We start from the raw sequence: 14,395 nt of genomic DNA, 5'->3' as shown, positions 1-14,395 counted from the left end.
GTGAAATCTAATATGATTAAATGGGCACAGGATGTTGGGCATGACATTGAACTTGCTGACTGGGAGCAGTTATGGACCACTGGTGTTAAATTTACGGCATGCAATGCCTTAAAAGAAAACATTATGAAAATGATCTACAGGTGGTACATGACTCCTGCTAAGTTAGCAAAGATCTATCATTTGCCCAACAACAAGTGTTGGAAGTGTAGTGAAACGGAGGGAACCTTCTATCACCTTTGGTGGACCTGCCCGAAGATTAAGGCTTTCTGGGAAATGATCTATAATGAAATAAAAAAAGTTCTGAAGAGAACGTTTGTTAAAAAACCAGAGGCCTTTCTCTTGGGTATGGTGGGCCAAATGGTGCCAAAGAAGGATAGGACATTTTTTATGTATGCCACTACAGCAGCAAGAATTCTTCTAGCAAAGTATTGGAAGACGCAAGATTTACCCACTTTGGAAGAATGGCAGACGAAGGTGATTGACTATATGGGACTGGCAGAGATGACTGGCAGAATTCGAGACCGGGGGAAAGAGGCGGTGGATGAAGATTGGAACAAATTTAAAGTTTATCTTAAAAACTGTTGTAATTTGGAAAAATAGGGGCTCAGAGTTATAAGAGATAAAGAACTACAGTTGTATTAATAACTAACTGAAGTTAAATACATGAAATATATTTAAGTTATGTTCTGAGGGTTGCTGAAAAATCTTGAAACAAGAATGCAGAAAAGGGGTGGTATGGGGAAGTCGTGTTTTTGTTTGTTTATGTTTATGTTTTTGTTTTGTCTTTTTTTTATTCATGGAAAACTAATAAAAATTTATTACAAAAAAAAAAAATATGCAGGAGCAGGGCACTGTGGGGAATTAAAATGGCAGACTTGCACTTAAATGGTTTTAAGTAGGACACGGGCCTGGTTGTGATATCTCACAGGAGCAGAAGAAGGGAAGATTACAGGTTTTGAACATGTTGCAAATGTAGGAATATAGGAAGCTGCCTTGTCCTGAGTCAGATGATTGGTCCATCTAGTTCACTGAGTGGCAGTAGCTCTTCAAGAGTCTCTCCCAGATCTTCCTGGAGATGCTGGGGATTGAACCTGGGACCTTCTGCATGCAAAGCAGATGACCTATCAGAGAGCTAAAGCTCTTCTCCTATCCCAGAGAGGATGCATCAGACAGCAGGAATGGGAGGAATGTGGCACATACTTTAGATTCCCAGATTTAGATTTAGATTTAGCTATGCATAGTCAGCCAACTGGCAAGGCTGAACTTTAAGTCATATTGATGACTTGCCTGTGCACACCTTTATTTCTACCACCTCCGTTTTGTTTCCATAATATTCATAGTCTTCCAAGAAATCCATTTAACTGCTCATATGGAATCTTTTTAGTATTTGACAAATGTGCCAGTGTACATAGCATACATTATTCATGTCATTTCTGCTGCAAATTTTATATACTTTTTTGAAAAATGATTTTTATCCAGGCTTTCATTCCTTGCCCAAACAGAACTGAGAAAGCCCACCAGAGCTGTCTGAAATGACTTTAAAGTAACTGAGGCCACCATAACATGTTAATTTGCATTTGACAACAACTCAACCTTCGTATGCATTTTTCCAAGGTTTGTTTCTCTGGTGCCTGTATGATGCATGTGTTAATGGAAATACTCAAAGTCAAGTCCATTTTGAGCCACACAACAGGAATGGCATGGCCACACAGCACAAACATATATCTTCAACATAAAACCAATCATATGGATATAAGGCGGCTAGAGCTGGGGGAGAAAATGCCCCTTGAAGTTCATGAATTGGACCTGGCATTTGTGTTCCTCAGTAGCAATAACAAAACCCAGAATTAACTTGTATTACCTTTAAGACACTATCTGCATCTGGTTCTTACTTCAGTTTTTCCTAGAGTGGGGTAGTTAAGCAAGTCAAGGCCTACTCTCCCATTGATCTATAGTTCCTCCTAGCAGGGGCAGCCTAGCCCATTTTGCTTCCATGAGGGAAGTTGCTACCCTCCACCAAAGCTTTGTTTACTGGGGTTGTACAGCCATGGCAGCTTCTGGTAAGATTTCGTTGGAAGCTGCCACCACCACTTCTGGTGGCAGATCCCACCACCCAAGGCAGCTGTCTCATTCCACCTCATGGGCCGGCCGGCCATGCGTCCTACTTCTTGTTGCATGTGGAGGTTGTATAACAAATCAATGGTGAGAAACCATGAAGGAAGATGCTCCTAAAACATCTTCAGGGCAACTCTCTTCTACAAGTTTGTTGGTTCTTTACTATTTAATTAGTCTAGGAAATGTCAGTTACAGAAAATGTCAACCTAACTTTATCTACTAGAATTATCATACTAGAATTTATCATACTAGAATTAAGAAGAGCAACAGAAACACATTGCAGTTTTGACACAGAGAAGCCAATGAGAGAGATATTAGTTGTAAAAATAAGTTTCTTAAAAAAGGTTTTGCTCTTTGATCTGAAGGACATATTCTTCATACAAACGTCACACATTAGTTTGAGAGGGAACAGGGTGTAAGGTGGGGACAAGAAACTTAATGTTTTGCAAGAAAAGTCTAGAAATCCTGGAGATGGGCTATTTTGGGATGGAGAATTACGTCAACCATTTCTTTCCCCCCCCCTGTCATAGCTGTTCCTTGGTAAATGCAGCTGCTATCAATGTGAAATTATCATAATTTACACCCAGTAAAGAATCTGGGAGGATGGGGAAGGAAACACAATGCTCAGTACAAGCACACAAAATCATGGCTTTGGTGGTCTTCACATATCGTTACTCATACCTCAAATCCTCTGGAAGAATTAGGCCTGCTACACATCTTTCGACCCTTTGTATAAATAATGACAGCCTGTTTTAGGTTCTTTTTCCTCTCCACTCTTGCTTTTAGTGTGAAACTTAGCAGAGCAAGCTGTACTATTAAGATTTCATAAACTAATTTTGTGAAGTGCCTAGAGGTGTCTTGGTATGATAATGTACTTTAATATTAAAACCAGTGAAGTGAAGGAATATCATGTTTCTAGTTATATATCCATATTCATTTGTACCTACTAAAAGCCTTTGTACATGCAGTGGCAATTCCCTCTCCCCCTCCTTTTTTTGGGGTGGTAAAAAGATCTCACCTCCCCCCCCCCCGGCTGAACTGGCTGACACTGAATAAAACTGCTGGAGGGTTCACCTGATCCCTTTCCTGCATTGGAAAGCATGTGTCCGACAGACTAGCCTCTTCTCCGATGATGAAGCACACAGGGCTCCTCCATTGGATGGGGAATCATGGTTGGCAGTGTGTGCACAGGGAAGCTTCATACATGGCCACCAAGTGCACACATAGTGGGGTGTGGGGTTCAGTGCATATGTCACTGAGTAGGGGTAAGCCTAACTGGTCCAACCAACCAGACAACCTCACATATGGAGGCAGGAGTGTGGAGAGGGCAGCTGAATGGGGCACAGCTGTGGGCAGCCTGCGGAAATACCATCCACTTTGGTTCTGCCCATAAAAAGCAAGTCTGGCATGAGACTTTCTAGACCTGGGTCTGAGAGGTTCTTCTTTTGTCTCACTGCTTTCTTCTGGAAAACCCACAGTTTATTGCTGAATCAGAACAATCTGCAGAAAACCTGTATGAGGTTTGTTCCCATTCAGTAGGGAAAGTAGCGGGACAAAACAAAAATCGCTCAGAAATTATGGGACTAACAGAAGTGTGGATGGTCCCTTAGTTTGCTCCAGCAGAGCTTTTTGTATGCTCTCCAGCTAAAAGTGACCTAAACTAGGCAACACTAATCACAGTCGTCATTCAGAGCCACTTTCATGAGCATTGCAAAATCATTCAATAATATTGTAAAGTTTTTATTGAACTGACAGTTTCCATCTAAAAATGGAAGATGCAGAATAAGGTACCATCTTTCCCAATCAACTAGCTTTATTCTTAAAAAGACCGTCAATTCATAGGGTTGAAAAACATGACTATACAAGCTCTTTTCCCCCATGACCTTATTTATCCCTAAAAGAATATTGGCAAGCATGGGGATAAATTCGCTGCAAATGATCACAAGGGTTAAAATAAAATTTGTCAAAATAAACTTTGTCAACCAAAACCAAAAGCCAACATAAGAAAGGGGCAGGAGGAAAGATACAGGAAGCCATAACTGTGATGGAGCTGGTGCGTGAGGGAGGAGGGATCTCAGAAATAGTGTAGTAATGGATTGAAAAGTGTATATATCCCTCATTGATTTCTCAGCTAAATCCCCTGGTGGGAAAATCAGCAGATTGATTCTGGGAAGTTGGTTAAGGGCTAAAGACTGAAAAAGGGATGTATGGGGAAAGCCTAAAGTAAGCCTCAGGCTACTGAGTGAGCTGAACAAACTTGCCTCAGAAAGCAAGGAGAAAGTGGGGGTTTTTTTGTCAGCTGGCTGCTTTTTGTTTTGACTTATAGTACTTGCTGTTGTCTGAAAGGACATATCAACTGGGTTTTGTCTTGCTGCCTAACAAAAAGAATGGAGAATCAATATAAAAAAATACACATTCCCCTATAAGTTGCCCAGAAGGTTTTCCTCAGGTCTTCCCCACCCTCTCAGCCTTATTTTCCCATGTGAATGTCTACTCTGTATGTAACAAGCTGAGCCATGGAGAGTTCATGACTCAAGTGAGATGTAAACAGGGGTGCTCCTTTGATTCACTATAGCTCACTGGAACTCTGATATATGGCCAGGTAGTATGTCCCAAGTTTATGGGAGGCTAATGGATGTATTAAAAAAAACCTGCCAATGGGTCGCTCCTTAAAATGCTGCTTATAAATGCACTATGTAGCCTTAAACCGCTATTCTCACAGTATCAGCCCCCCATTTACGATGTGAGTTTGTTTAACAGCCATCATGCAATATCATATACAAGAAACTACCAAGCCTTTGAAAAATAAATGAAAATAAAAAATTGTAGGGAAAACTGAAACATGGAGATTAATCAAAAGTATAAAATGCAAATAATAGGCCTGTCCTGTAAAAGTCCTGTTTAGGTTTCAGCTCAACTTACAACCAGTTTACTAACAGCAAAAAGGAATATAATATAATATATCTATATACAGTGAGGCTATCTATTCTGCCATAGTGTGGTTTATAACTATATTCAGGACATAGCTTCAATACAAACATAACCTCGTTTAATGATATTTTTAAGAGCCTTCACCAACCAACAGTACTCAGAATTCTTTGGGAGAAGCTACATTAATTACACTGATACAAAACAAATATATGCTTCTATTGAAGATAAACTTTTAGATACACAGCATGTGAAATTAGCAATAATCTTTTGTATCCAAAGCAGTTTTCGCTTGGGTTTTATATTTGCATAAACTCATATTAGAATTGCATGTTTCACCAGCAGCCCCTAAATTAGAAACTGCATATGACCAAACCTGCTGTATGAAAACCCAGTTGAGAAACACATACACACTTTGTCTCTCCCTTCTTTACTCTAGTATATTTTATGTCCCTCTTCTAGACTAGACTGGAAGCTGTGTTCTCTTTTCTCTGGCCTGCTTCCTTCCGTATTCCTTTAATCTGTCATTGGAGTACTTTACTCTGACCATTTGGACTTGATCTTTGCCTAATTTCTGGACTGTTTGACCCACCTCTTGACTGGCACTTGCAGAATCACTTACGCAACTGATCACATGCCACACACCACTGAGGGAAGGGGAACTGCATTTGACAAGACAAGTTGTACAATGCAGAGTCAATGTATATTGATGGATCAATGTTAATTGTAATGATTGTACATGAAGTCATGAAAATCCTTTAAATTGTGCTATTTCAGCTCATTTACATTGTGTGTTATACACATCCTGTCACCTGAGTGCTGTCTTTTCTATCTACATAACAATTCATTATTCTTGTAAGTAGCGCTTTAATGGATGTGGTGGACCTCTTCGCTCAACTATTCCTGACATTTCAATTAAGCCCTTGTATCACATGTCTTCCAGCATCCGTGAAATATCATCATGAATAGCCACCTGAATGATTTCAAATCAACGTTAAATGAAAGTCTAAGACAGTTTTGCCCTAAAGCCCTGCACATGCACTAAGAGAAGTGGAAAACATTATCAATAAATTGCTATGTGGAAATTACAGTTTCATATAGTTTAAAAACTGAATGGCAAAGGCCCTGCATGGTGAATAAAGTACTGAGATCCCACTCCAATACATTTTGAGGGGAGGGTGTGAAAACTCTGCTGTTAATATGGAGTTCTCTTTCCCATACTAGCTGCCTCATACAGTACTGTGGAGGAAAGGAAAGAGATGCAAATGTACATTCAATCAAAACGTAGAGCCTTGCTGGATCTAGCATCCTCCTGCCACAATAGCCATCCAGATGTCTTTCAGATGCTATGGGCAGGGCTTGAAGGCACAGCCTCTCCTAGCATTCTCCCTCAAAAGCTGATTTTCCACAACCTACTGTCTCTGAAAATGGAGACTCCATTGAATCATCTGAAACTTTTGGACAAGTAAAGGTGAAATGCTATATTGTGGGCCTTCTATCTGGCTCAGCCCTGTAACTGATACAGGGAGCCACAATAATGCAGTGGCTGGAGGGTTCAGACTTGGACAAGGGAAGACTCGGGCTCAAAACCCCTCTCGGTCATGTAACTCACTGGGTGACATTAAGCCAGTGACTAACTCTTCACATAATCTACCTCACAGGTGTGCTGAGGGTAAAAGGGCATAACTACATGCCCAACATGGTAAAAGGTTCCATTCTCCTTTGTGCAACTCCAACATTTTTTGAATATGATTATTTATTGCCCCAATAATTGCAGGAGTCCGACAGCATCATGCTATACCTTTAAAACAATTTTCTATTACATTTGTGTTCAAATAAAATTGATGATCTTTTCTCCACAATTTCTCCCATGCCTCCATGTTTATGATTACTGTGTCCTGAGCCTACCTTATGTATAATCTTTTGCTTGTTCCTGTTTTCAGTCAGAATTTAACAACAGATGATATATCTTAGATAATTGGCATTTGCCTTTCTTTATGACATTTTCCAAATTTTGTTAGTTCTCTCAGCATTACATTCTCCCTTATAAATTTTAATACTATATTTTGGACTACGTTTTGCTTCTTTGACTACTGAAAATTGAATCATTGTTCCATCTTGAAACAGTTGTCTGTACCTGAATAAATCCTTCTTGCCCATCCACTATTACAACACAACCCCTTGTTCTTATGTGATGCCAGGGCTCAAACGAAAGGGCTCCTGTAACCCCATATCTTTTGTGACAGGTGCCTTAACTCTAACGTGGATAACATGACTTCTCTAAACCTGGAGGGTGTCTGGGGTTGTGTTTTGTGGCTGCATTTTCCTCCCCACCCCCCAATAATTCAAGCATGGTGTGATATTAGATGTAGCATTGCTGTATAAATGACCCAGAAGTAATAGTTAGCAATCTGGCATTTAGAATGCAATTAAATTACAACTGAATACCAATAATCCAAACAGAAACATTACATCTCAGCATGTGTTAAAGAGGTATGGAGAACTCAAATGCAGCAAATGCAGTTCTTCATGTCCACACATGTAGACAAATTCCAGGGGCAACAGTGATCTCATCTGGAGTGATCTCATCTGGAGGAGAAAGCACTCAATATGTGATGGTTCTTTGTAATACAGTATTTGGTTTGCTTACAAATCTATAAGTAGAACATATGTGGTGGCAAATAACATACTTCCTGCTATCAGACAGCAGACCCACTGCCTCACAAAGGCTCTCCAGAGAGAGGCATCTGGCAACTGAAAATGCTTCCAAATAACTCTTAATTCTCTCCCTGTTTCTGCCTTACTCTGTCTCAAAACTGCTTCCCTAGTTGGTTTTTTTCAGCGCATTGCTTCTTTGAAATACTTAGGCCACCTCTCAAGGTGGCTTACAGAATAGAAAAAAAGTTTAAAAGCAACAATAGGTTAATAAAAGCCAATGAATGTGATAAAATAATCAATCAGGCCACATATATTAAAATTCAATACAGAAATGCAGCTAAAACCCATCAGGCATTATTGAATAAAACAACAGCTCAAGAGACCAAATGGGTCTTTAAGGCTCTCTGCCATGCATGTGCGGCGCGCTCACACACACCTTAATATGCTGAATGGAAAAGTGCAAACCAAATTTATTTTGTCCAGCAGGAAGCACTAGCTAATTTTTATGGCTAAGTTTTCAAGGAGCTGCACATATGATACAGATCCGGCTAAAATCCTCTCCATCATGCTGTATGCATATGTGTGCAGAAAGCAGGATGCAGGATAGCTTTACTTAGGACACAGGCAGAAACCTTCTCTTCCCTTCCTGGCTGCTGTTCCACTGGGCAAGGGTCCCTGTGTGCTCCATCACATTACTCAGGCAGGAGCCTTTCCATGCTATGCAGGTTATGATCCAACAGCCTGTTTCTCACTGAGTCCACCATGTGGCCCAGGGGGTTCTGTTGAGAGAGGCCTGTGCAGGCTGCTGGATCATTATAGGCAGAGTGTGAAAGGGCTCTTGCCTGACAGCAGTTGGGCCATAGTCCCAGTTTCCAATTCTTTTTTCTTTTAGCATTTTTGCTGTGTTTTACCTGCTTTTGATAGCGTGATTTTGATTAGTGCTCACCACAGGAACACCAACATGGAACACCAAGAGGAGTATAGGAAGGGCCTGGAAACAAATATGTTCTCTTAATGAATGAATGAATGAATGAATGATGAGCCAAGATTTCTGCTGTTATATGCTAGGGTTTGTGTAGAGTTGGAATTGACCATGAGGTTCATCTAGTTCAACATCCTGCAATGCAGGAATCTCAACTAAAGCTTCCATGAGAGATGACCATCCAATCTCTGCTTACAAATCTCCAAGGAAGGATAGTCCACCACCTTCTGAGGGAGTGTTCCACTGTCAAACAACTCTTACCATCAGAAAGTTCTTCCTGATGTTAAGTTGGAATTTCCTTTCTGTTCCTTGAACACCACAGAACCCTATGGCATGCCACTTGTCACTTTTCCCCCCAGGAAGACGAGAAACCATTAGTGAGCATTCTTTGGGTTCGGCCAGTCAAGCAGCTAGAAATCCACTTAACGGTAACCTGATCCAGACCACATTTTACCAACTTCTCCACAAGAATATCATGGGCCACTTGCTTGCACTTTCTTCAGGTGTCGTTTTGCATGTTCTCAGGCAACATGGCACAGGCCTTGCAGGTCACTGCAGGAGCTCCCACGCCATCCATGTCTTCCTTGCTACGTGCCCTTGCAAACAATCCTTACCAATCTTGAACTCTTGCTCACAAGCTCCCAGAAGCTGCAGTCTAAACAGTACTGCTGCTGGCTGTTAACTCCACCCCCAACTCACTTTCTCATGCAGCCTGGCTTCCTCTCGGCAGTAGGCCCTCTCCCTCATGGCCACATACTGCATATCAACTAACCAATATGGTGGGAGATATATTTTGAGCTGTTTCTAATCATCACACACTTTTGCCTTCAACAGAACCACACACCTGACTACTTAGGAAAATACAGACTTGTGCAAATTCCATAGGCTTGGCTATTAATTCTGCATGAATTATCACCTTTTCACAAATCAGCACGAGGCAAATGCTAATGATTTGCAATTTATAGCTCGTAAACATTTAGGTGCTTTATCACCACACATACTTTTGTGCTGCTTGTCACTGCAATAATCATTAATTTATTTGATATCTATGTGGATATCATAGTCTCTCCCTTGAGATTTCAACTGTAATTCAGCATTAATTAAACACATCATTAAGTATTTAGTATTCATCATCATCCTATTCATCTTAATTGATTCATTTGATATTAATGTAAATGTCGCAAACGCTTCAACAGAATTCCCAGTATAGTTCAGTAGCAGTATGCCATTATGACAAGTGTTAGGAGCACAGAGTAAGCTGGTGTGGGGCTGCATTTTATGTGTTAGCATTGATGGACCACTTCCTTGATGTATGGCATGGCAAAGTGGTAAAGAGAATAGCACAGCCACTTACAGCTGATTATTAGAATCAGTAGTCAAATGCAAAGTTATCTATTGAAAGGGATGGCACATAAATAAGCTAGATTGCACATTAATTAATTAATTAATTAGACTTTGTTCTCATTAGAATGATAAAAATAAGCTTGTATGGGATTTCAAGGCACTGTTCCCATCCAACTTCTGTATCGTGAACAGGGTATTCTTCACTTGGGTTAACTTTCACTATGTTGTGCCCAATGGTTTTTTGTCAATAGAGGTATGATATATGTATCTTAAAGAGTCACTTCTCCCACATACAGTTGCCATTTTTGTAGTGTATGTGGCCCTGTCTGGATTGGGAACATATATTGTGTGGAAAGGCGCTTAACCCTTTACCCTCATTCCAGTTTGCTACCAAAAGTTCCCTAGTATTTGCACTTGTACAAATTGCTTCTTTATCAGCTGTTCTTCTGGTGCAACTGGAGAACCTTGATCACCACACCAAATGAATATTCTTTAACTAGCCTCTTCTAAACTGTGCTGGTCTCTTTATGAGTATAACATACAGATCATGGTTATGGGTCTGATCGTTATCCTGTACTGCCACTGTACATACACCCCGTGGAATTATCTTTTATCCTGTGCATGTTTTCAAGCATAATACCTGCTTTGTACAGTGTTGAATGTTCCTTGCAAACCCTTTATGATGAGTAACAGATGTAAATAAGGCTATGCCACATTCCATCTTGTGCATTTCGCCCTCTATGTGAGTTACCCATATAGGCTCTTTATTGCCATCTCTTATGCAAGACACTCAAAACACAAACAACCTTTAGTCAAGTGTTCTTCACTATTCTCTGCATGTATTTTATGCAGCTTCCAGCTTTATGCTTCCAGCTTTTATTTTTCTACCTTTTTATTCTGTTATGTGTGGTAGACTCTCCACCACCACATCACCGGCAAGTCAATTTTTAGAGATAGCATCCATTGCTTTATGACCTGCCTTGCCACAATGACTCCATTTTCCTTTTGTCTTTGCTTTGAAATTGTCATTTGTGGATAGTGTTTCCATGAAGATAACTATTTTTCTTGACTTTTGCTAAAGTAACAGTCAACAGGAGGTGCTTCTGAATATTTTAATCTCTGAGGCCACCACAGTTCGTAAAGCCATCTGTAGATTGTCCTCAAAACTGTGGTTCTCCCCCAGCCTTTAGAGTGCATGAAGTTCCATGAGTCCTCACCCCTTATTTGTTCATTATGCTTATAAAATCAAAGTCTCTGCAATCTCCAGGGGTTTTGGTGTAAAATGTTCCTGCAGCAAAGTCACAATTTCAGCAAGGGATTCAGAGCATGGCTTCTCTGGGTGCGTCAAACCACAAAACAAGTGCACTGCCATTCTCCACATATATAGCAGTGCAGAGACTTTGTTTTCATGTGGAGTACCATGGAGTGGGAAATGCTAGCGCTTCTCCTGCATTTTTACAACCATCCCACAACAATGAATGCGAAAATAAATGCATTTCCAAAATTATGAAGGGGGAGAGAAATAGTCAGTGAAATTCTCATGGGTGAGATGCAATGTTTTTGTTGTGCTTCACTTACATTCCAGGTGGCCACGGGGTGTTTGTGAGTCTACAAAGCATTTCTCCAATGGTCTGCATTCCATAGACTTCATAGGACCCCACATTTCCTGAAAATCCCATAATGTCCTTGGGCTGGACTTTCCTGCAATCCAGAAAGCAGGGATATCACTTACTACATGTCTATTTATTGTTGTTTTCAAATAAAGTAATGTCATTTTACCTTTAAAGTAATCTGTTCATAAATATTTTAAAAAGGACTTTACTGAAAACAAAACCATTGAGCACACTGACCTCAGGTGCTCTGCAGCCACCAGACTTCAGTTCCTTCCCAAACTTCAATTAAAAAACCCGTGTCATGAGGGAAAATGCCATGAAGTTAACTTCTCCTATGAGGCCTTTTGAGACCAGACTGCTCAGGGAGCTGGGCAGCTGTAGAGTGCTGGAGAAATGTTTACTGGAAAGGAAAGCAAGCACCAGCCAGGGATGCCTTGCAATAACAAGGCAAGCTCAAGTCACACCCACCAACAATATAAAGGAATTCTAAAACTCCCTATGAAGAAGGCTATAAAACAGAAAAAGGCACTTCTCCTGTGAAGAATACTGTGAAATTGGAAAACAGGCTTTGGCTGAGCACTACAAAATACTGCTCCAGACATTCAATATAATTAAACCAGTCTTCTACAGTAAACCAGAAGGGTCCATATACCTTATCCGGATTCTCATTTTAAAAAATATTAATCTTCATAAAGTTATTAGATGGTGACCTCACATGCCCTCCCAACTCTTCCTCCTTGAAGCCTATGTTCAGGCCTAGTTTTTATAACATCCCTTAAATTCCACTGCTCTTCTACTGATAACTTTTTATGAAATTAGGTACTACAACAACCGTGAGAGTCCTTCCCATCCTCATTACCACCACTCAATATGTGTGCTGCGTTAATAATTTCTGGAATACAGCACTGTAACAACTGCTTGAGATCTTGGAGGTCTATGGGAAGGGAAGGCAATCTACTTCTGAATCCCAATTGCTGAGAATCACAGGCAGGGACAGGGCGTAGGTGCTCAAAGTCTACTTCACAGCTTTCCATAACATGCGACTGCCCATTATGAGAACAGGATTCTGGACTAGTTGGGCCATTGGCCCGATCCAGCAAGTTCTTCTTATTTTTTTATGCAAATAAAGTATTTTGTTGGGGCATGTGCAGCATACCCATCCAACACACCAGCAGATTGTGCAAATGGAAAACCCAGAATGGGATTGTCAAAGAAAAAACAGCAGGCAGTTTGGGTAGGGCCAGTTCCTTTCCTGAGAGGTAGTCTGAAGTACAATGCAGTTCCTCAGCTTAGCAGTTACACACAATTGTAAAGTAATCTGACCTCAGTCTGCCCCAACAGACAGCAAAAGTAATACAGTGGTACCTCGGGTTACAGACACTTAAGGTTACAGATGCTTCAGGTTACAGACTCTGCTAACCCAGAAATAGTAACTCGGGTTAAGAACTTTGCTTCAGGGTGAGAACAGAAATCGCACAACGGCGGCACAGCGGCAGTGGGAGGCCCCATTAGCTAAAGTGGTACCTCAGGTTAAGAACAGTTTCAGGTTAAAAACGGACCTCAAGAATGAATTAAGTTCTTAACCTGAGGTACCACTGTATAAGGTCTTCTCAGCAACATGTCCTCCTTGCAGCGTTCCAACATAGATTAGGCAGGGGCTGAGAGTAAGCTTGCTACAAACACATATTAATACTTTATTTATTTATTTTTATTGAATTTATATACCGCCCTATACCCAGAGGTCTCAGGGCAGTTCACAGAACAAAATCAAAATATAAAACCACAATATATATAATCAAAATAAAAACAACGCTCTGACTCACTCTTGCAAATTTGCTGACTCACAGTTAACCAGCTGCAGGTATGGGGCAAGCACACCTAAATTCACCCTTTCTTGTCCTAGTGTATGCTCAAACCCACATACACTAACATATAGTTGTACGTATGTATGGTAAAAATAATAATAATGGGGAGAATACAGCACAATTCCACTGAGTTCACCCATCTGTACATTAAGATCTGCAGAAAGGGATGGGAGGTGGTGAGTGGAAGGAGGCTGATTTAGATGAAAACTATAAAATGTTTGTGAAGCAGATTCTCTAACCTCTCTTTCCCCTCCTGTATGTCATCCCAGCGAAGAGATGCTCAGAGTGCTTGCCAGAGGGGGAGGAATATGACACAGAAAGTGAGAAGGATGACACAGCTGCATTTAGACTTAGGAACTGATAGATATAATGAGGCATGTTTTAGTGAGGGTGGACTTCGTTATCAGAAATAGAAAATAAGTCATCTGAGTGTGGGCATTCAAACACCTGCTTCCCAGTTGAATGGAGATGTCGGTGTGCTACTTTCTATGCAAACCTCTCACCTAAATTTTGATGCCTCTTCCCTTGCTTTTTGTCCAAGCTGTACTCGTCATCTTTTGAGCTATTCAAAGCATTGACACTTAGAAGCTGCCCACCAGTCAGTTCAGGGTTGTGTAGTCATGCATATGCCTATATTTCCAAGTAATAATTTCACAAGTGACAAAAATGGGATGGACTGAGATAAAGGACAGATCACTGTGGAAAGGACAAATCTTCTGGATATACGTCTCCAGTGGAATGTGAATGCCATTAACTTGCCTATTTAGTTAACCATAATGTATTTAGGTCACATTTCACAACAGAGTCCTCACAATAAGTGTGAACCATAAACAATTTTGCTAATGTGGTGCAATTTAGGAACAAAAGAAAGGCCCTGCTGGGTCTGTCTA

This window comes from Podarcis muralis, chromosome 4, assembly GCF_964188315.1.
Source record: "Podarcis muralis chromosome 4, rPodMur119.hap1.1, whole genome shotgun sequence".
In the NCBI taxonomy this organism is placed as follows: Eukaryota; Metazoa; Chordata; class Lepidosauria; order Squamata; family Lacertidae; genus Podarcis; species Podarcis muralis.
The sequence above is the reverse complement of the archived record's forward strand: the minus strand, read 5'-3'. Positions refer to the sequence as shown.